Source organism: Plecotus auritus (genome assembly GCF_963455305.1).
Source record: "Plecotus auritus genome assembly, chromosome: 2".
In the NCBI taxonomy this organism is placed as follows: domain Eukaryota; kingdom Metazoa; phylum Chordata; class Mammalia; order Chiroptera; family Vespertilionidae; genus Plecotus; species Plecotus auritus.
Window position 1 is genome coordinate 221195808 of NC_137771.1, and position 20663 is coordinate 221216470.

The 20663-nt window shown below is 57.5% G+C and overlaps 1 protein-coding gene across 9 annotated transcripts in view; it reads right to left on the reverse strand.

Annotated features, from left to right (window-relative positions):
* The window catches only part of AGPAT3 (1-acylglycerol-3-phosphate O-acyltransferase 3), a 70733-nt gene that overhangs the window by 26275 nt on the left and 23795 nt on the right, over nt 1-20663 (reverse strand). The window contains exon 1 of one of the 9 annotated variants that reach the window (XM_080657861.1): nt 11640-11759. The exons of 6 other annotated variants lie outside the window; for them this stretch is intronic. The gene's annotated coding sequence lies outside the window, so the exon portion shown is untranslated. Of the gene's footprint in view, nt 1-7306; nt 7491-7767; nt 8220-11639; nt 11760-20663 lie in introns of those variants that run through there. 2 more of the 9 variants (XM_080657864.1, XM_080657866.1) reach the window with 2 other exon arrangements.

Here is a 20663-nt window from a genome sequence, read left to right on the forward strand (position 1 = left end):
TGCAGAGACCTGCAGGTGGCGGTCAGAGGCTCCGTGTGGCCTCTTGCCGCTGGGTCGGGCTTCCCCTCGAAGATCCTCTCTCCACCCCAGCCCCATGCTGTGACAGGTTCATTCGGGGCACAAGGAGGACCTGCCGAGAGTCCTTGCCGCAGAGACGCAGACAGGACCGGCCACGGGGTGCGGTGCTGTCAGCAGTGGCAGAGGCGCCGCTGCATCATCAGGAACCCAGGGAAGCTGCCTCCCGAGGACACTCTCATTGACCCCATCGGTGGGAACCAACTCCCAGTGGAGTCCTCGAGTCTTTCCATGAAGTGTTTCGAGTTGAAAAGTGCTGGCAGCCCCTGCAACAGTGGAGCTCTTCCTGGTGCCTTGAATGCAGAACTGAGCTGAGCAGGTTGCTGGTCACAGCCGGGGAGGCGGGGAGGGGGGCAGGGGTGAGCCCACCCTGTGGTTGGCCACACCAGCTCTGGCACTCATCCCGTCAACAGGGAGCGTGGCAGCTGAAAAGGCATCTTGTGAGTCAGTCCTAACTGGGGAGGGGACAGCTCTGCAACCTCAGGGAACCCAGACCTGGCATGTTCTCCCAGTTCCCAGGACTGGGAGTGAGGACAGGGACTCAGCAGGGTGCGGCGGGGGCTGCCGGAGTCCTCCGTCAGATCACAGCTAGCTTCCAAAGGGGTCTCTTCCAACAGGTCTCTTCCCATTTGTGGAACAAGGACTATTTAGTGGCCAGGACAAGCGTTGGAAGAGGAAACGTCCAAGGACAGACAAGAAAACCAGCATGCCCCTCCCTGATGAGGTGGGCGGCCTGCTGCGTGGTGAGGCAGACCCGCCCCTTTTGGGGTCCAGCTGACTGACCAGTGCCACCAGGCCCCTAAGAGGCAAATAAATGACTAGAGTGTTCAGGTGGAAGGGGGCTGTGAGGCAGGAGAGGGCTGCCGAGGCCTGGGGTACACCTGGGGACCTCAGAGGCCGGAGCCAGCAGGGAGCCCTGCCCACCTGCAGCACCCCCCCATCACCAGACACAAAAGCAGCATTAATCGGATCTGCAGAAGAGAAAGCCTCCAGATCAGAGGGCAGAACTTCCATCCAACCAAGTGCGTGGGAGGAACAAGAATATGCCAGGCAGAAGCTCCGGGAAGCCTGCCTCTTTGCAGGAAAGTGCTCCTTCTCCAGCACTAGCCAATCAAGTGACCCCAGACGCGGGCTGGGGTTTCCCCACAGCCACCCCAACAACAGCCTGTCAGGAGGGAGCGGGCCCTGTGCGCCATCGGTACCTGCCCGTGTGCAAAGGCCACCTGCAGAGATACGGTCAACATCCCATTTTACAGACAGAACCTGGGGCCCAGAGCACTCATGTCACAGCCTCGTGAGGGGCTGGAGGAGCTGAGCCTCCGGACCCCCAGGCCAGGGTGGCCCATGGCACCCCGCAGATTCCCCCACATGTTCATAGCAAGCGCTGGAGTGCACTCCGGCCACCACTGCTGCAAAGGGTCACTGGTGACTCCCCATAAACCATCTATCACCTATGGGCACAACAGGGTAACATCCCTTTGATGGAAGCTACTGTTTTCTGTTCAACTGACAGACCCTGTGCCCCCCGCTGCCCCCGCTCTGGGCTGGGAGGCAGAAGCGATGGCGAGGGCTCGGGCAGGGGCTTCCTCCCAGTCACCCAGCACCCACTGTGCGTCAGGGCGCCAAGCCCCTGAACCTCCCTTGGGAATGTTCTAACAAAAGAGCATTCATGGAAGGGCAGGATAATCCCCAGCACGCACTGTGCTCCGGAAGTAACTGCTTCCTTCCCCACCGCCACGAAGTCCCCACGGGGGAGTGGAGAGAGTGTGGACCTACAGGGACAGTGGGGCGAACTACAGCACTGGGAGCCCCTCCCCCCGACAGCCCAGACCCCGGCACCAGCCACGCTCACCAGTACAAGTAATAGGTCAAAGCCACGGCCACCAGGGCGGCACAAACGCCCGAGAAGAGGCAGGTCGAGTAGCGGGCCAGCATCTTCACAGCCTGTCCCGGCTTCCAAGAGCTGGTGCGGAGACTGGCGGTGGCAGCGAGTGTCACCTTGGGCCGGAGGATAAGGAGCGGGATTATGACCAGGCCCACACTTCCCACACGGGACGGGCCTGGGCCACTAAGAGCATCTGCTCGGCAGAACGAGGGGGACACGCACTTCTGGGATGCTGCCTCCCGACCCAGAGGCACCCTGCAAGTCTCGAAGGCCAACTCGAATGAAAACGGGGCCCTGAAGCAGCACAGAGGGCACGGCCTCCCCTCGGCCCACTTCGGGGCTGCCGGGCTCCTGCTAATCCAATAAGCGGCTTTCGGCAGGAGCCGCTGTAAACAGGCGCATCACGGCCTCGGACAGGACCAGGCCAGCGGGCCCCGCCCAGCAGCTGACCCGGGACCTCAGACCCAGAAGCCAACAGAAACCCCAAGAGCACAACAACCCAGCACACGTGGGGTGAGCTAGTGAGGTGGGCCCCAGCTCGGCCTCGGGCCGGGAAAACCCCTGGAAGGCCTCCCAGTGCTGGACAGACATCCCCTCTTTGGGGCGATGCCCCGGCCATCGGTCCCCCGGGCCAGAGCAGGCTGCTGCACTCCCACCAGAGGCCCAGCTCCTACTCCACACCCTGGGCAATGACTCTCGGGGCACTGCCCCGGGGAAGACTCCAGGAAGAGTCACGGCTCTTATTCCCTGGGAAACAGCGGGAAGTCGACCAGACGCGCGAAGGACTGTTGTCTCTCATGTGACCCCGCCTGGACTCTGAATCTGCACGGAGCTGAGAAGAGATAGAGATGCAGGCGGAAGTGTCACCCTCGAAAGCTGCTCGCTGTGCAGAGTCCCCGACAGACACACAGAAGCGGGAAGAGAGATTTTATTGAGCGAGCTCCTCGAGGGGCCTCTGGCCAATACCCCTTCCTTCAGGGCCTGGTGGGGAACGCCAAGCCTGCAGGTCATATAAGGCTGACAAAATCATGTGGTCTGGCCCTGCCCAGGCATTAGGGGTGAGTTAATTACATGTTTGACCAAATACCGCAGACTGGTTTTTAAGAGGGTAACTCTGTATGGCCCAGGAATGATGTTATAAATACCCAAATGGCCCTTGGCAGAGAAAAGGTTCCCCACCCCTGCTTCAGGGTCATCACGCGGCACTGGGTGACCGGAAAGTTACTGCTTTGTGCACCTTCCCTGCACATGACACGAAAGACCCACTTCCAGACAGGAAGGCCCCGCTGCCCTGCCTGCCCGGCCGAGGCCCCCTCCAGCACCTGTGCTCCTGTGTCTTGCCCGGGGGCGAGCCCCACAGCTGGCAAAGCCTGCCCTTAACCCTTCCCCTGCCCTGCCCTGCCCCTGCCCCTGCCCCTGCCCCTGATCTCATAAGCGGTCTGAGGTGACCTGGGCCACTGGCTCTGGGGCCTTCAGACCGACTGCAAGCCCCTTTAGAGGCATCCGTCTGTGACTTACACTTAGGCCTGTGGCCCGAGAAGCCATCGGGAGGGAAGGCAGGTCGCCACTCCTCCGCTTAGCCCGCCGGGAAGGGGCTTTGCCCTGAGCAGTGTCTTGCTGCCTAAGGCTTTCCAACTCCGTAATCCCCAAAGCAGCCAGAGGAACTGCTGACCTGGGAGGACCTGCCCCTGCAGGGCGGTGTGTGCTCCCCCGGGGATGTGAGGACAGTCCCCACCTGAGGCCTGAGGAACAGGTCCTCTCCCTCCAGGTACCCGGACCTCGGCCTTTCTAATAATCGGTGAAAAGAAACCCCTCTCTCAGACAGCTGTGTGGTGATCCACGTCTGCCCAGCCACCAGCCCACGTCTGCCTATGCAGCTAACGGCCCAGGCCTCGGGCACCTGAGCCTCCAGGATGCTGGCCCCTGCGGCTGGGAAGTCCATCGCTGAGCACAGGGGTCTCCTCCACAAAGGGTGGCAGGTGCCCTTGACTTGAGTGGCAGCACCTGGGCCCAACCTTTGCCCTGAGGTCAGTGCTTGTTTAGAAAGGTATTTGTGAGGACTTTCTGTTTGCCAGTACCCCCAGTAATTCAGGATGCCGGCCCCCTCCTCCACAGTGCAGCCAGAGAGACTCTTCTAGAATAGAAACTGGGTCCTGGCCCACCCCCAGCTGCCACTGCCAGAGCCCAGCAGCCACCTTCCCAACTACAGGCTTTCGAGATACTTGCCACATCCTGTCCTCGTCCCCGGACTCCTGCCAAGTTCACAGGGCAGGAGCCAGGCTGGCGCCTCGGCGGGCGAGACAGTGGACAGGCCGAGGGATTCCTGCACACCCTGGACGGCACAGACCCCTCTGAGTGCTCAGCCTCCGGACGGCTCCCCCAGGGGCTCTGCGGGCCTGTGGTCAGCACCCAGCTTTATGTCACCTGCTCCTGCTTCTCTCTCTCCTGTTCTCCCCTGGACTCTGAGCCCCTAGGGAGCAGGGACGAGGGCCTGTGCACAGAGCTCCCCAGGCGCCCGGATGAGGACAGAGGACAGCCAGGCTGAGTCGCTCCACAACCCGTCCTTCCCGGTTTTCCACGCTGAGCACACAGCTGCCCCGGAAAGGGGTTCTCTGGCGAAGGGGGCCCTGGCCCTCGGTCTCACTTTGCCCTTTGGACCTCAGAGTGTCACAGGAGTCTCCTCTCCCAGCCACATCGCGGGGGGCCTCTGTGATCACCCCAGAGAGAGGGTGCACAGCACAGCCCTGGGCACGGACTGGACCCAATCCTAGCACCCCCTCCTTCAAGCTAAGCCTCAGTTTACTGTAAAGTGGGAATAATCCCTCTACCCACGAGATGTTTAGGGGGTTGGTACAGGGAAAGTACCTGGAAAAACACCTGGCACAGTAAATGCCAAAAATGGTTAGCGCTCATGATGACGTCATCATGGCTCCTGAACCAGGCCCACAGAGGGGACCGGCCGGCAGAGGTGGGGAGAAATACCAAGGACTTCTCTCCAGGATGGAGCAGAACGGAAACTAAGCCTCAGGCCTGGTTTGGGTTCTATGAACAGTAAGGAATGTTTTTTGTGTTTTTTTAATATATTTTTATTGATTTCAGAGAGGAAGGGAGAGGGAGAGAGACAGACATCAATGATGAGAGAGAATCATTGATTGACTGCCTCCTACACGCCGCCTACTGGGGATCAAGCCCATAACCCAGGTACATGCCCTTGACCGGAATTGAACCCGGGACCCTTCAGTCTGCTGGCCAACTCTGTATCCACTGATCCAAACCAGCCAGGGCAGGAATGCTGAGATAGCTCTCACTTTTTACTATGCCCTTTCCATTACTTGTGTGAAACACAGAAAACCTAGAATGCTTAGAATCTTGGTTTTATTGATTTTGAAATAAAGGTTGGCATAGGAATTTCGCCAAAATCCTCCTCCAATAGTATTTCTGTGGATGGGAAACTCCCCGTGGGATCCTGAGTGCACCTGTCTGCTGGCCGTGCTCAGGGCCCATGGCCGTGGCCCTCTTGGTCCTCAAGCCCATGCGTGCAAGTGAGGTCACTCCTGCCTCCTCATCCTGAGACCACGTGTGCGAGTGAGGTCACTCCTGCCTCCTCATCCTGAGACCACGTGTGCGAGTGAGGTCACTCCTGCCTCCCCGTCCTGAGACCACGTGTGCGAGTGAGGTCACTCCTGCCTCCCCGTCCTGAGACCACGTGTGCAGTGAGGTCACTCCTGCCTCCCCGTCCTAAGACCATGTGTGCGAGTGAGGTCACTCCTGCCTCATCCTGAGACCACGTGTGCGAGTGAGGTCACTCCTGCCTCCCCGTCCTGAGACCACGTGTGCAGTGAGGTCACTCCTGCCTCATCCTGAGACCACGTGTGCGAGTGAGGTCACTCCTGCCTCATCCTGAGACCACGTGTGCGAGTGAGGTCACTCCTGCCTCATCCTGAGACCACGTGTGCAGTGAGGTCACTCCTGCCTCCCCGTGCTGAGACCACGTGTGAGAGTGAGGTCACTCCTGCCTCCCCGTGCTGAGACCACGTGTGCGAGTGAGGTCACTCCTGCCCCTGGATTACTAATTGACTTCATTCTGAGTCTTTCGTTGAAGGTTAAAGAGAATAAAGCTAACTTGAAGGTATTACACAAGAACATGTCACAGGAACATTGTATGTCTAGATACTTCCCTGGACCCAAAATGACTGATTTATGCTAAATATGAAAGAGAACAGCAGGAGTGCGCTGACAGAACCTCCTGGCGGTGTCCTCAGAGCAGCAACATTAAAGGAAGGTTCTAAAAACTTAACTTTCTTTAGACTCAGCAAGTTTCTCATGGAATTCCCACATTCTCTTTCGAACACAACTGAGAGCGCTGCAGGTGTAAGAATCATTCCTGTTCAAGGAGGCAATGCTGCGACCATCAGGCATGAGGACAGGTGAACGCACATATGTAGGTGCAGTTTATGCAGTTTCTCGAAGAAGCTCTTCATTAACCCGCTGTCGGCCCTCCTCCAGGGGAGGACCCCACCCACGGGTCCCGCAGGGGCCACCTGGTCGCAGGTTCCATGGTGGCGCCTGCAGGAGCTGTGTGTCTCCAGCTTCCAGGACAAACATATAATCCCATCTGCCTGCCTCCAGGGAGAGGCAGGTACGGACACAGGACAGCCCTGTCCACGCTGGCTGCCGGACTGAGCGCCCGGGTCCTGGCCGTCCTGCTCTTTCTGGGGCCACCTCCCTGCCCTGACCTGTTCTCTTCACTCACCTTCAGGCCAGGTGTGACCAGGTCAGAGTTCCCTTGCCTTACCCCGGCCCCCCAGGAACTGTGACCCCCTCTCTGCCAGCCTCACCTCCAGGTCCCAGCCCTCCACCGTGGACCCCATCTGGAAACAACCCAGAACCAGGTGTGGACGGCCTCTGAGTTGACCACGAGGGCTTGTTAACGCTGAGGTCTGGAAGGGCAGAATCCATAGGGAAACTAAGGAAGGCCCACGGGCCACGCCGAGCCGCACTGGGGACAGATCGGGGAGACCACACCCAGACAAGCCAGTGAGCGATCAGGGAGACCACGCCAAGGTTGTGCTGAGAGATAGTCACTAAACACGCATTATTCATTTAATGACCACAACAGCCCTGCTCTCTCGGTACCACGACCAACTGCATGGCTCACAAATAACTGGCCGACCCAGGATGAGAACCAGGTTTGGCCGACGCTGGCCTCGGAGTATTTCACTGGCCCTGGTGCAGCCGGTTCAACCCAGACAAGCCACCAACCCCCCAGTGACTCGTGGCTTATTCGGTCTCCAGCAGTCCCCAGGGGCCAGGGTGTCTCCATGCCTCAGACTCTTGTTAACTCACAGTTAATCACCCTCTTTCCCACAGTGTCCCCGAAGGCACTGTGTCAATTCCTGGCATCCCGGGCCTCAAGAAAGCGGGTCCTGCCTGAACCACAGAACGGCGGCGGCAAGGCGCTGAGCTTCCAGAGGAGAGACGCTGAGCAAGTTACTTCGCTGCTCTTCGCCCTGCCTTTCGGCTCAGCCCTACTGCGTTTATTAGGTTAATGAGATGCTGCCCGCCCACTGGGAACACACCATCGCGCCAGCCTGTTTATCCTGATTGAGCTCAGCATTAGGCCCAGAGAACCCTCAGGATGCCAGCAACATGTTACAGGACCATCAATAGAAGAAAAGTTGCCAAATGCACTCACTTAACCACTCCTCACCCCCACCCCCGGCCCTGAAGCCGCACTGGGCTCCTGGCTGTTGACAGGGTCCCACCTCACACCTCATTCTTATGCCCAGAGCGTCCTTCCCACTGACCTGAGCTCCTGGTGCTTCCCAGCGGCCTCTGAAACGGCTCTGAGTCCCTGGAGCTTTCTCCTCTGGTCCCAGGAAGAAGCAGGCGAGACAGAGTCTGCAGCCCGAGTGTGGCCTAGACAAGCAGTCTCCAGGCCCGCTCCTGTCACACTGGCTGGGGGCACAGCTGAGGGCGTGCCCATTCGGCGGGGGCCTCTCCCGACACACGACGGTGGCACCTGCAGGAGGCCACTTCCCGCACCTGAGGCTGCTGGTTTGGGTTCCACACCTCACCCAACCCGCCCTTCCACAGCTTTAAGTGCACAAATACTTAAGTAAATAACAAAGTAACGCTCCCTGTGGAAGGGCTGCTTGCTGTGACTCCCTCTGGATAAGTGAGATGCGCAGAAACTCCAGGAGCAAGGCGGGTGCTCGCAGGGACCAGCTGATACCATGCCCTTCCAATCCACACGGGGACGCGCACTAGAACGTGGGTTACTATGCAAACCAAACACAAGTAAACAACCGAGGTGTGAGCCCAGGAAGGCCAGCGGCCAGCTCTCAAGTGCTTTGAAGTGCAGTCGGGAGCGCCATGCCAGACGCTATCTGTGTGGCTTACAGCTACTCTGTGGCTTTTACACAGGCCGCGGGATGAGCTCACACAGGTGTCCTGGGGTGACGCTGCCACGTGGGGGCGGGGCCTCACCTGTTCAGGGTGGACTAAGAGATACCTGCTCTGCTCTAAGACAGGTCAGCCTGCAAAGCTTCCTCAGGACATGTTACCGGGTTCTGGGCCCTCGGCACGTTCAGATAATGTGAACACACTGTTTTTTTCACGACTGCATGTCAGGACTGGTGGGGAGCCTTCAGAAGGCAGTCACAGCCCAGGGGTAGGTGACAGTGAGGAAAGCAGGTGCACACAGCTCTGAAGCACCTGTGAGAACTACCTGGTGGGCCCCGGCACACCAAAAAGTTGCGGACTCGATCCCCGGTCAGGGCTAGGTTGCAGGTTCCATCCCCGTCGGGACGTGTGCGGGGCCCCCAGCTCGCCCGCCTGATACTGTTTCCATTTGCTCCCATTTGCATTTTCAGAACAGTATGTTTGTGCAGCCGCGTTTCCTTCCGTAGAACAGGCACTGGGACAGGGATACACTAGACTGGAAGCCAGAGAGGAGCCACCCCCAGCTCTCCGTGCTGGGCCGGGCCTACACCACCTGCACCCCAGCCTCCCTTCCCCGCCTGCAGCGGTCTGTCCTCCCTGGCCGGCCGCGTGGCTGTTCAGGGCTCCTGCTGCATTTTGAGTGCAGGCAGTGCCCAGTGGCTCAGCTGCCCGGTGCACAGGGAATACCTTCAACCGCCGAACACACCACCAGCCCCTGGCATGGGCCCGCCAGCCCCAGCTCCCTGGATGGGAAGACCAGGGTCTAGAATTTCAGGCAGGACATCCTAACAGTGCTGCGCAGGGTGACATGTCTGTAGCATGTCCCTGCACGCACGCTGGTCACCGTCCCTGAGCACCCAGATGGCCCTATGTATCAGCTCATCCACTCTCACCACCACCCAGAGGAGGGGGCACACTTATGAGCTTCACTTTACAGACCGGAAACTGAGGTACAGAGAGGTTAAGCACTAGCCCAGAGTCACAGAGCAAGCAAGTGGCGGGATCAGGACTCGGGCTTCCATGAACAGGAACTAGGTCCTAAACAGCCTCGGAGCAAAATCCAACCAAATGCCCTGCAAACAGCCATCCATCCCTCCGCTCAAAGGCAGAGAAGGTCTGAGCCTCGCAGCCGGAGAGGAGCCTGCTGGTTTGTGAGCCGAGGAGGAGCGGCCTGGGGAGGAGGGAGGAAGGATAAGGGCAGCAGCTTTCTTTCGCTGCCTTCTAAACCAGGTCTGAATGGATGGGGTGGTGAGTGAGGAACTCCAAAGACCCCCTGTTCACCCGGAAGACTGAGACGCTGCGGCCACTCACTGGTGTAGACTGGCTGCCCGTTCTGTGACCAAATGAAACATTTCTAGCAAAAACACCCCAACTTTTGAACTCCGTGTTTTTAAAAAGGTTTTGTAAAGCCCTGGCCAGTGTAGCTCAGTTGATTAGAGTGTCATCCCATACACCAGAAGGTGGCGGGTTCCATTCCCAGTTAGGGCACATCCCCACCCAGGCTGTGGGTTCGATCCCCAGGTGGGGCGCATGCGGGAGGCAACCAACTGATGTTTCTCTCTCTCTCCCCCTGTCCCTTCCTCTTTCTAAGATCAATTAAAAAAAAGATTTTATAAATAGATTCTGTGTGTTAGCAGAAAGTAATAGATTCTTGTTGCAAAAGTTTCAAACCTCACAGAAGTACATGGTCAAAAGAGGAACCTTTGCCACCGCCCCCACAGACTGCCGCGGGGTCTGGGGTCTGTTCCTGATGCAGGTGGCAATGTTGTGCGACTATAACTTGATTTCCTCCCACAATGCTTGCTCTATGCTGTGGACCGAATGTTTGTGTCCCCCACCCCACCACCAAATTCATATGTTGAAACCAAATGCCCCACGTGGAGGTCCTGGAGGAGGGGCTTCTGGGAGATGACTTAGGTCATGAGGGCGGAGCCCCCATGAACGGATTAGTGTCCTTATAAGAGAAACCCCAGAGAGCTCCTGCACCCTTCCACCCCGTGAGGACACAGCAGGAAGGCACTGTCTATGAACCAGGAAGCAGGCCTCTCCAGGCACCTGTGCCTTGATCTGGGACTTCAGCCTCAGGAACGATGAGAAATCTATGTCTGTTTCTTTAAAGTCGCCTGATCTATGTATGGCATTCTGTTATAACAGCCTGAACAGACTCAGACACTCCACCAGGAAAGCCTGCTGGGTCAGTGCAAGCCTTGCCTTTCTGGGAGGGGTAGTAGCGAATAGGAGCACACGACCAGGTTCAAATCCTGGCCTCCCCAACACCAGGCTGTGTGACCTGGAGAAAGGACTGAGCCTCTCTGAGCCTCCACTTCCTCCTCTGTAGAGTGGGGGTACTTCCTACACCACTAGGTTACGAGAGTTAAATGAGCGAGTTGTGAAAAGCACTAGACCGGGGACTGGTGCAGGGCTCAGTGCTGTTATCATCAGCATCCCTGCCCTCTTTCATTCTTGTAAAACTGGCTGCAGAGTACTTCAATGGAGGAACGTATTAAACGTTAGGTAACCCTTCTCCTGCCCAGGACACTTAGATCATCGCGTGCCCAGCCTGTGATGTGACAATGGGACTCTGGGCCATCGCCTCGGGCTCCTTGGCAAGAACCGAGTGCTCTGCGGTGGCCCCACTATTGGGGCACTTGCCTGTGTCCGGCTGGAATCCACCTTGTTCTAGCCTCAGTAGCCTCTCGCTCAGGTGGAGCTTGCCCACGCCCCCGCTCCCCCGCCCCGTTCCCACGTCGTGAGTCCTGCAGGGTGAATGTGTAACCATGGAGAAGGCTCCGGGCTCCCCCCACGGCACCCTGCCTGCCTGCCTGCTCTGTGGGATACAGTCACCACCCTTCGCCCGGGACATGAGCACATGCATGGCACCATGGGGGTTACTGGCCAGGCTGGGCCAGCTCCTTCTCCACAGGAGAAGCTGCTGGCTGGTTTCCACAGGTGGACCGTCTCCTGGTCACCTGCTCCACTTTTAAGCCTCAAGGATTCGGATGGTGTGTGAGGTCCCGAGGGATCAGCCTGTGATGCCTGGACCGCCCACGCTGGGGTGGCCGCTATTATGGTCCTGACCTGGACCTTGCTAAATGACACTTCGACCTTTTCCCGAGAGGACGCAAGCTATTGTTTTTAACCTTACAGAAAAGGCAGAGACAGAAAAAGTAAAGAGAAACATAAACTACGGCCGACAACCAAAACCACACCTTTGCAGGCTCCACAGTGGCATTACCTGGAGGGCCGGAGGGCCAGCTGCCGCCCTGCGCTCCCAGGTCCTGTCCAGCTCCTTGCCCTTCCTCCGGCTCCTCTTCTCTCTGCACTGCCACCTCCACTGCAGGGCGGGCTCCCCGCCTGCTCAGCCCGGCTCCTCCAACCTCAAACAACTGAAAGCTGAGCCAGTCGTCAGACCGGCTGCTGGGGTTGGGCATAGCCCAGATCCTTCCAGCCTCCCACACGGCTCCCAGCGGGCGCACCTGCATGAGCTATACCTGGCTTTTAGGGACAAGGGTGTGAGACCAGGGCTCTGAAGTGCGACCTGATGGACAAGGTCTCTCCACCCTCCCTCAGTGTGCAGCAAGGTCTCTAACAGAGACGGTCTCTACCGTGCAGTTTTACAAAATGGTATCCACCGGAAGGCCTCAACGTGCAGGAGACTTTTCAGATGCTGGCTTCCAACCTGGCTCTCTGCTATGTCAGCCTGAACACCTGGGATTAGCCTGCGTCTGGTTTTCCTGATAGAAATTTCTTTAGATTTCAAAATAAAAAGTTTCAAAAGTAAATGTAAGTTAATTTTTTTCCTTAGACAAATTTCCTCCTAAGCAGTAAAACAGATCAAGAAAAAATACGGAAGAGAAGCCAAGCCTTCCTCTGAATCATGGATATGACATCCAATCTCTGCTGCATCTTTAGTTACAGATGAGTGCAGACCCCAAGTTACGCCCACAGACCCGGAAAGGTGCGTTTGGCCAGTCGTCATTTTCACGGCGCACCTGCCAACAAGGTTATGCTGAGTCCCTGGCGGGCATATCAGATGCCCCAACAACCAAAGGGCGTTCCTTGGGCTGCCGACCACCATGAGCGACTCAGTCCCCATGCTCAGAGCCCCCGGTTACGAAAGCCTCATGGATTTTATCTTGGGAAATGGGGATGCGTTATTTTTATGATCTTCAAAAATGAGTGTGGTCAGAAAAGCCCCTCAGGCCTCCAGTGGTGGACACCAGTCTGAGCTTCCCAGTCTGACCAGCTGCACTGGTTTCTGGCCCCGCCCCTGAGGAGGCGGGCAGAAACAGTGCTGTGAGAGCTGAGAGGAGATGGACGGACTGACGGGGCCTGGCAGGGCAGGTCCGCTCTGGGGTCCTGCCGTTGGCCTGGCACCCTGTCTCCCTGCGAGCAGAGAGTGCCTCTCGAGCCCTTCCCACTCCAGCAGCCCTGGCCCAGGACTCGAGATGCAGACGAGATGGTGCACAGGGGGAAGTGCCCATCACCAGGGGGCATGGCCATTTGCACCTCCCATTTGGAGGGAAGAGAAGGAAGTACAGCCCAAGCTAGTGGTGAAGCTGGGAGCAGAATGCAGACCTGCTCTTGGCATGAAATCCCTCTGCTTTCACCTACACAGCTCCCAGGAGACAAAATGCCACGGGGAACAGCACAGGAATGGGGGGGGGGGGGGGCGGCGAGGGCAATGAGAAGGGCCAGCCAGTTTGCCCTCCTGTTTGGAGAAAGGGCAGAGCACGGGCTACTTCAGGAAGAAGACACCGGACCATTCTCAAGGCACAGCAAGTGCCAGCTGCGGGCTGCTGGGCCTTCTGGGGGCGGGTCACCTGGCACTGCGCCCACGGCCCACCTCACAGTCTTGCCTGCAGGGGTTAGGCAGCCCTGGAGCCTGCCAAGCCCGGCAGCGCCCACGGCCTAGTCCTTACACATGCCATGTGCCTGGATCAACAAAAAATGTCCCCACAAATCCTGTCGACCTGCACAAACCAGCTGTGAACAGGGGGCTTGAGAGACGTACATCAGCGACACTGGCAGTCTCACCCTCCCAACACTCGACCACGGCCACCTCCTCCTGTGCCACCCGTGGGCTCTCTGTGGGGAGGGACACCCCTTGGAGCTGACTCGGCTCGTCCACCTTCCCAGGGCACCAGGCGGCCAGGAACCTTCGCTCCGGGACCCTCCCACCCATCTGTGCTCAGAAGGTGTCTTCACCGACGACTGTTCACCCACCGTAAGCGGCCCACATACAGCTACTCCGGGCTGGAATCCAGCCCTCCAGCTCCTGCTTAGGCCCCTTGACCATGGCGTCTGCTGGTCTGCGGGATGAGTCATGACTGCCTGGGGTTGAACTTGCATTTTCTGACCACTGGGAGGTCGCACCTGACCCTCCAGCCATCTCTGGGTAGCTGCTGCTCACCCACTGCCCACTGAGCACTGGGTGGTCTGCTGTCAGCCCCTCCTTCCCAGGCCCCGGGTCCCCATCCTGTGACCCTCCTGCCAGAGGACCCCAGGCCAACCCCACCTGCAGGGCGGGCACAGTCACTGTACCTGGTGGGAACGCCCTCTAACCCTGGGGCTTAGATCAGGGAGCCGCGTGGATGCACATGTAAGACATGTTCTTAAACAGATCAGTGAAAAGCTGACACTTTTACCCCCCCTGGTTCCAAACCAGACAGGACATGGGCTGGTTTAGTAGCCCCGACTCACAGTCACTCTGCCCTGCAGTGACCTGTCTCATCCACAGGTGCTCAGTTCCCCTGGCCCTCTGAGCACCTTAAACAATATGTTTTCCAGCACCTTCCCAAGGGCAGCACAAAACGAGTTTCACCTGGAGAGATCCCTTTCTGACACAGACTTCGTGTGGTCTTCATGTGGGACTTCGCGTGCGACCCTGACCTTGGCTGAGAGCTTGGTGCCGTTTTGCTGAATCTTCTCTCCCGTCATGGGCAGCTGGCTCCACCTGGCCAGCTGAGGCCTGCAGTCCAGACCCAGGACAAGACAGCGCCTGGGCAGATGCATGCTGACCACCACAGAGGTGGCTCCAGGCCCTCACCCCCGTGCCTGGCTCTGCTGCCCAAGACCACTGGACACAGGTTCTAAGATCCCTCCCTGCACCAGCTTCTCCGGTGCCCTGGCTGGACAGTGCCCAGAGATGCACTCTCGTGGGAGCTCAGGCGTGGCCCACTGACCGGGGCCAGGCATCGCCACACCTGCTCCTTGACAGACCAGGGTAGACACACCGTTTATGGTTTTCTGTACCCCATTGCCACCACAGGTCCTGGCAGTAACAGTAACCGAACATCTATCTGTGAAATGAACAGATGGACGGGTGTCTAGTCAAATGTTGAGTCATTCCTGGGGCGAGTCTTTCCCAGATCCCAATTCTCGCCGTCCTAACACCGGGTACAGCAATACCGCCAGCTCCGCCACAGGTGAGCATTCTCTCTCTCTCACGCAGATCTGTCTGGTGGGACCCGGGTGTACAACTTAATTCACCAGGAAATCTTTCCACCTCCTGCCACCTGTGCCGAGGTAGGGCCTGTGCCAAGCCCTCTGGACCCCTGGCCTGGCCACCTGCCTGGCCACTCCAGCGTCACACGGGGCTGCTGGGCAGGGCCCGGGTCTCACCCTGCGCAACACTCCCCGCACCTAATCGACAGAAACTAAACCACTAGCACAACCACAGAGAACTCCTCGCTCTCAAATGCCTGGTGCAGATTTTGTAGCATAAACCCCACCACACGCAGGAAGCTGCTGGTTTAAGTTCATTGTCGCGCAGGTGTGGTCCCTGTGCATGGCCTGTTCTCAGAGCCTAATGCCCAAGCCCACCTCGGGCACCGATCCTGCCACACGGTCCTGAACATGTGCTCACCTGCGGAACTGCTTCCTCCTGCCCCTTGCGTGTTAACTGATGGTAATCCCAAAAGAAACGGCTGGTTCAACCCAACACAGCCCAAATGCCACCAGGTCAACGTGCAGCCAACAGTGAGAATAAGTCAATGCCATGTTCTGTGTCACCCTGTCATCTGGGCTTTTCAGTCCATCAGTTCCCATGTCTTTTAACTCTCAGCACCCCTCAGCTTGGCCTCTCTGCTCTCAAGGGCTCACCAGCCACCTGGGCAGTGGCATTGACACGGGACGGTTGGCTCTGTCGTTTCAGTTAGTCACATGACATCTGTGGCAGACAAAAGCTTTGGCTCACCCTGACTGGGAGATAATATGGACTCAAGAAATCATTCTGTCGAAATCCTGACCAACAGCAATGTTGAACTGGAGGCCCTGAAGATGACTGTAAGGCAGATGCAAACAAGACGTCTTATTCACCCAGTCCTGCCTTTGTTTTGTGGGTGAAAACGGGGTTCTATGTGAAGTATTCTCACCGGATGATCCGATCATAAATTCCTAGCTGGGCAGCTCATGGCGGGTAGCCCGGCCCAGGCCTATAACTTCTTTAGTGGAAGGTTTTAAGCCAGCCCTGTCCATTGTTCTCCTGCATCTAGGTTAACACACCTTTGAAACACCAAAAGTAATACCCCTGGAAGGGAGTATTAACCATCAAGACAGTACAAGCTTGCCCTAGCCAGCTTTGCTCAATGATTAGAGTGTCAGCCTGTGGACTAAATGGTTGCAGGTTCGATTCCGGTCAAGGGCACATACCTCAGTTGCAGGCTCAATCCCTGGCCCTGGTTGGGGTGTGTGTGAGAAGCAATCGATTGATGTGTCTTTCTTTTGTCAATGTTTCTCTCCCTGTCTCTCCCCCTCCCTTTCACTCTCTCTAAAAATCAATGGAAAAGAAACTCTCAGGTGATAATTAACAACAACAAAGAGAGAGAGAGAGAGAGAGAGAGAGAGAGAGAGAGAGAGAGAGAGAGAACAATCTTGTTAACTGTACTGTAATCCAATCCCTGCCCTGCTTTCCCCACCTTCATGTAATCTCTCTTGATTTCAACTGTGTATAAGAAGCTGCAAAATCTCAGAGCTTTTGAGATCTTGTTCGCTGGCACATGTCATCAGTTTGGCTCAGAGAAACTCTTACAAAAATTTCTCTACAGGTTTGGGCGTTTCCTACATTGACAGTTTAGCTCAGGGTGGAGAAGGACAGACGCCAGCCACGGGGACCTCCCACATGTTAGAGGGACAGATGCTGTTCCGGGCAAGCAAAGGTGGAGGGTCCGGGATAAATAACTCACCCACCCACTCTTCTGTGGCCAGAGCTTAGGGAGAGTCGGACCCACAGAGAGTGCAGACTCGGACGGAGACTGTGGGGCCTGAGATGCACAGCCCTCAACTCCCACTCTCTCTCCCCCCACCATTCAGTGCCTCGCTCCATCAGGGGAGGTCGGGGTTCTGCTGGAGAGCAGCCCTGCCCTTACCTGTGAGTGTCCCCGGCCAGAGTTGCAGGGCGGCTCCCTCGCTGGAGGTGGCCCAGCTCTTATCCTGCCCTCAGCCCCTCCCCACTGGGGAGGCAGGATCTGTAGGGGGGCAGGGGCTCACCAGTTTTCCTTTTCACCCCGAGTTAAAATCTCTGCTCACCAGGACGGTGAGAGCAGCCAGGAGCGTGGGTGGCCTGGGGCAACCGCTGCAGGGTCCAGGGGAGAGTGCCCAGCTGCCCACGTCCAGGGGGTGGGCACCACTCAAGTCGGGGGAGCACTTAGGGAGAGGTCCTGCTCAAGGCAGTGGCTGTTGACTTTTTTTATTTTCACGGAGACTGAACGCCAGGACCTGCCCAGCCCCCACACCGAAAACCAGAAATGCAGGCAACAGTTGCAGAACCACCAATGTGTGCCAAGTGCAGCGAAGAGGGAAGCACAGAGAGAGGGAGAAGATGCCTTCTTTTTATCACATTCAGGTCAAAGGTCAAGGTTACACCTGACGTCTGGAATACTGACTACCCTGTGAAGTGGTAGGAAGGAGATGGCTGCTATAGGGGTTCAGAATGAGCACCCCAAGATATGCTTCTGTGGTTTGTAGATTGTTTTGAGCCAAAGACAACCAAGACCCTGTGGGCTCAAGAGAAACTTCTGTCCCTACCCCCACCAGCCTAGAAGAACTGAATTAGGGGCCTTGCACTTAATGAGAGATGATCAGAGAGAACCTTTTTTGGCCTCTCTATAGGGCAGGACAAACTAATTACTGAACATCAGCTCTTCTCGTCATCCTGCCATGGCCCGCTGAGGCTCCCAGGAACCTTACCTCACCCCTAGCTCAGAATGTCTATCCCTCATTGTCCCTGTCTGTCTCAGAACCTCTCATGTATGTGGGGTTCCATGTGGACATTTGTATTAAATTTGGCCATTTTCTAGGGCGAATCTGTCTCACGTGGATTTGATTATTAGACCAGCCGGCAGTACCTTGAGGGGAGAGGAAAGTGCTCCCCTCACACACTGCCAGTCCAAAACTCACTGTCCCTCACTTCATACCAACAGGATGGACATGCTGTCAAGCAGACGCAGGCTCAGCCAAAGGGTAAGGTCCCAGCAGCACCCTGCAGCTGGGACAGCCACCTCGGCCAGGGAGATGGAGCTGAAAGCCCCTGGGTGGAGCTCTTCAAAAGGGAACAGCCCAGCTGTGCCCTCCTCCCCCTCCAGCCTGGAATGCACATGAAATGGCAAGGCTGGAGCAGCCTTTTTGAAGCCACAAGACATAACCAAGAGGACAGAGCTGCAGGCTGAGAGGGATGTCAGAGGGAGCCTGGGTCCCTGTGGCTGTGTGGAGCCGTTGCCCAGCCCTGGGCTGTCTCAGTGTTGGCGGGAGAGAGGGAGAGGGGAGACTGGCCTGCACTGATTTGTTGCCCACATGGGCTGAACCTGCTCCTAACACATGTAGAACTCTACGGCAAAGGAGTATCGAATAGTAGATCCTGGAGTCGGTGAAAACTACCTGAGCTGTTTCTGACTTTCGCTGCACCCCATTCCACCCCAAATCTCCCGTCTGAGTGAGCTTCCTACCACAGAGCCATGGAGGCTGCGCCCAGCAGGGCCCCAGTTCCAGTGGTCCCCACCCTCCTTCTGCCATGTATCCTGCTCTTCTGGCCTCTCTTCTTACACCAGCTGTTTTTCCCGGGAGCACACTCTCCTGAAAGCATTGGGAAGAAAAGCAGAGGCCCGATGGGAACAGACACTCTCACCAACCAGGGCCTGGCCTAGCCGTGCACAGAGCACCCTGGGGCCCAGGTCATGCTGACCAGACCCAACACCCTGCCCACGGGCCCATGAGACCCCCCCCTCACCCAAGGTTTGCTGGCAGCAGGGTTCAGCTGACACCTGTCCTCACCTGATGCATGGCTGACACCTGTCCTCTCACCGAATTCAGGGCAGCCTCCCTGCAGGAGAGCTCTGTCCCGGGGAGGAGCCCTTTCCTATGTCCCTCTCGTAGCACTTACGTATGTTTTTAATTTTAAAGAGGCAAACACAAAGAACAGTGTCTCAGACGCCCATCACTGAGATGGAACATGTGCCATAACTGCTTCAGCGCTGTATCTTTAAAGAAACAAAACCCTGTGTGTGTGGTGTGTGGTGTGTATATGGTGTGTGTGTGAAGTGTGCACTTGTGCTGTGGGTATAAATCGCGTCTTGGACACACGAACTGGGTGTGGGAACCCTGCTCTAGCTGCCTCCTGGACCTGCCCTGGAGCTGGGACATTTCCTCAGCCCCACTGGTCCCGGAAGCCGGGGCCACCCTTCACATCCATTTATCCCTGGAGAAGGAGCCTCCTGCCCAGCCTCCAGCCTTTGGTCATGGGTCACATGACCGGGATCCTGCAGGCTCGGAGCCTCTCGCCATGTGCCTTCCGCTGTGAGGCCGTCCCGCCATCCTGGTGGGAAGTAGGACAAGGCACACGGCCCTCCCCTCTTCCTAGTCAGACCTGGCTCTGCCTCCCCTGTTCCTGTAGGGATGGGGGCAGGTCTGCAAACCCCAAGGAGGTGCAGACCCTCCACCCAGCATCCTGAGGGCGGTGCGGCCAGCCAGGGGCCTTGCCCAAAGGCCAGGCAGAGAGACATCTCGAAAGTCCGGCTAAACACTGAGGCTAAGAGCCCACACCTGGCCAGGGCCTGGGCGCTGTCTAGACATTTGTCCCCGAGGTGACTGTTGTATTGCTAAGCAGCCGCATAAGGTCTAAGACAGACACAAACTCCAAGGACGACTCATGCTTCCTGGGATGAGTGCGCTCCTCCCAGTACTGCCTCTGTCAGTCACACACATGTGCGCACATGCAGGCACCTGCAGGCACATACGCAGATGCACATGTACACACATATCCCACATACTCCCACACGCACACTCAACCTGCCAGCAAGCCTGTCTGCTCTCCACCACTGTGTCACCAGCCCCATCACCTCTCCCGACTTCCACTCTTGTCCCCTGCAATCCATGGGGAAGCCAGAGCTCTCTCCACCCACTGGGGATCATGCCACGCTGACCCATGCCCCAGTGACCCCACGTGCCTTCCGCTGAACAGAACCAAGGACAGAAGCCACCCCCTCATGTCTACTAAGCCGGGCGCCCTGGCCTCCTGGGCCTGCCCTCTGCACTTCCCGGCCCTCTCCAACCTCACTGTGCCTGCCTGCCCGCCCGCCCGCCCGCCCGCCCGCCCGCCTGCCAAGCTTGCTGGTGCTGGGGTGTTTGCTTCCTCCACACCCCGTGAGGGTCGTCTGCTCCCCGTTGGCACCCACACTGCCCATCATGCTGCACAGCGCCACGCAGGTCCCTCTCAGCCCAGTTCATCTGGCATCTCGAGTGTGTTTACGTGTTCATTACTGTCACCGCGCCTCCCGGCTGCCCACTGAAATGTAGCCCTCAGGGCTCTATAAATCCATGAAGAACAAATGACTGAAAGTGGGACTTCACACATGCTTCCTGTAGTCTGTGTGAGGTCTAGTGGTGGTCCCCTCTGCCCCCAGCACCAAGTGGGGCACTGGCACGTGGGGGCCCTCAACTGAGTAATTATTGAATAAGGTCTACGCTACCTGACGGCATAGCTGACCTCCTGGGGGCCCCGCGGAGGGACCTGGGGAGCCCATGTAATGGCGATCCAGGTCCTCTCCTAGCCAACCAACCTCACGGGACCCCAAGGCTCCCAACCCCAAGATCCAACTTCACAGCAACCACGAGCACGTGTTCACTTCTGTTTAGTCACAGCTATGTGGGTTCCAAAGCAGGGAACGCCATGGCTCTTTATAAGCAACTTGACGTCTGAAGGCATGTACGACCTAAGTACCTACACCAGAGAACAAACGCCCAAGCCCATTCATAAGCGTCTCAC